This window comes from Castanea sativa, chromosome 4 (assembly GCF_040712315.1).
Source record: "Castanea sativa cultivar Marrone di Chiusa Pesio chromosome 4, ASM4071231v1".
NCBI lineage: Eukaryota > Viridiplantae > Streptophyta > Magnoliopsida > Fagales > Fagaceae > Castanea > Castanea sativa.
The window spans coordinates 1,891,044-1,893,767 of NC_134016.1; the positions used below are offsets into that span (position 1 = coordinate 1,891,044).

General features: G+C 35.7%; 1 pseudogene; it reads left to right on the forward strand.

Annotated features, from left to right (window-relative positions):
* Window positions 1–208: 208 nt before the first annotated feature.
* On the forward strand, window positions 209–2,483 carry LOC142631438 (B3 domain-containing protein REM16-like; annotated as a pseudogene).
* Window positions 2,484–2,724: the final 241 nt, after the last annotated feature.

The window sequence follows — 2,724 nt, forward strand, 5'->3', positions numbered from 1 at the left end:
CAAAAGGGTCTTCCTTTTTCTTTTTTCTTTTTTCTTTTTTTTGAGGTAGTTGTTGCTTCTGTTAAGTAAAAATTGCTTAGTTCTTATGTGGGTCTAATCTTCTTTCAATATCAAGCGCAACTTTGTGTTTGAAAGTGTTGTCTTTGGTTTATTCACTGTTAAATCTTACTCTTTGTCTTCTTTTCTTTGATTTTTTGACTTCAGAACCGTTGTTCGGTGGAAATGGGAGATGCATGCAAAGATTGGAGCAAATGGGCTGAGGACACATATTGGACCCAAATCCAAACCTTTCACTTCTATCAGTTTCTCCTCAGTGGTTTTGATCGCCAGCTTGTAAGTTTAAGGACTATCTTTTTCCTTTTAGGATCTATTGAATTTCATGCTTATGAAAAGTTTGAAAACACTAAAAGGTGGTAGCTTTGCATGGTCGTTAAAAAAGTTTTTGAACATGCCTTTTAGAATGTAAGTTAAAAAAATTGCTGTTTATTTTAGCACACAAGAATCTCTTTATTTTTATTTTTTGCATTCTCACTTTTCAACATACCCACTTTATATTATCTATTTTACACTACATTTTATTAAAATATTAAAATTTTATTTTTTTAATTATTTATCTTTCTTCATATATACGCTGCAATGCATTCTTTTCCTTTATCCTCAAACTAAATGCAAAATGAACAGGATTAGTATAAATTTACAAACCATGTATTTTTACATAACTTTGCATGGCCACATAAGTGATTTTGGGGTCTGCTAAAATGTGATACTTTTTTTATTAGAGTGCAAAATGTCCTTTCTTTTTACATGGAAGAAGCGAAGCTTTGGGGTTCCTCTTCTACTTCTTACATGTTCTTGTGGAGTACGAGAAAACTATATTGGTAGCACTTTGTTTAGATGTGTTGTGTAAATTTATATTTTTGAGAAGCAAAAAATGGGAGGGGGTGCTTGAAATCCAAGAATTTCAGACCAAGGCAACTAATAGTGGAATATGTTGCACCTTTTTTTTTTAATAAAAAAAATCATGAAATTTACATTACAGTTTCATAAGAAAAGAAAAAACTTATGACTTTTAGTTTTCATCCCCCTTTTTAAATGTACTTTGGTAACTCCTGGCAACTGAAGTTGATCCCATTCGAAGTTAGAACCATATCAGTATTTTCTGTCACAGAACCACTCCATTTGCTTAGGAAATGGACAAAGACCAATTCATGGTGAAGATTTTCTTTTCACAAAATCTTAAGGTGCATGTGGCAGTATGTCATTTAAAATCAGTTATCATTCAAATACAAATGTTCAGTCCCACTTTTTGTGTATCACTTTATACTCCACGGATCACAACTGAGCATAGTCTTTTTACTTTCTTTATAAACAAACCAAAGTTTAAAATGCCAAAACAAAAAAAAAAAATCAGATACATGACATTCTGTGATTGGTGGAGCATAACAATAAGTGGGACAAAGGATTTTTGCAAATCTTTCATAAAATGGATCAGCCGGATGATACTTTAAATGATGGCCAGTGCCCAGTGGCACTATAGGATTTGTGAAAGAAAAAAAAAATGTTATTTTGTGAATTGGTCACTCTCTATTAGTCTATTTCATAAAGAGAGAATCCTAATTCAAATCTACGGGGGTGTGTTCCCATTGATGGTGAACATGTTGTCAAGGAGTATTGATTTACATCTAAGTGAATAGTGAGTGACGATGCAATTCGTTGCTTTGATAGATGAATTTTGTTGAGGTTATATCTTGCTGTGAATGTTTGTCATTTTGGTCAAGTATAAGTTTTAGCTTCTTGTTCTTGCAACACTTACCCTCTCTTGCATCTTTGTCCTCAATTGTCTAGTTTGCTCATGTTTGTGTTGACATTGCAGGTCATCCCCAAAACATTTTCTGACAATTTGAAAAAGAAGCTGCCTCAAAGTGCAACTCTTAAAGGTCCTAGTGGTTTAACATGGGATGTAGAATTGACGACTAATGATGATGCAACGTTCTTTAACAATGGTTGGCAAAAATTTGTGAAGGATCATTCTTTGGAAGAGACTGATTTGTTGGTCTTTAGGTCCAATTGTTGGTCACAGTTTGACGTTTTAATCTTTGATGGGAAGAACTTGTGTGAGAAGGGGGCTTCATATTTTGTCAGAAAATGTGGGCAAACTGAACATGACAACAGATGCTTGACTAAGAAAAGATTAAGGGAAGGTTATATGGATGTTGATGCTGGATGCACCTCACCAATGAACTCTATGGGTGATGACAGTGTCACGGTGCCTTTTGAACAATGTATCAACTCCCTGGTTGCTAAAAAAACAGATCCGGCAGAGTGCTAGGCGTGTTGGGAGCAAGAAACCTGCTACCAATGGAGAGGGAGTGACTAAGAAAAGATTAAGGGAAGGTTCTATGGATGATGTTCACACCCCATTGGATGTTGATGCTGGATGCACCTCACCAGTGAACTCTATGGGTGATGACAGTGCCTTCTGAACAATGTATCAACTCCCTGGTTGCTAAAAAAAAGAGTTGATACATTGTTAAGAAGGCACTGTGACATAGCAACCAGAGAGTCGATACATTGTTCAGAAGGCATTGTCGTCACCCACAGAGTTCACTAGTGTGGTGCAACCAGCATCAACATCCAATGGGGTGTGAACATCATCCATAGAACCTTCCCTTAATCTTTTCTTAGTCACTCCCTCTCCATTGGTAGTAGGTTTCTTGCTCCCAA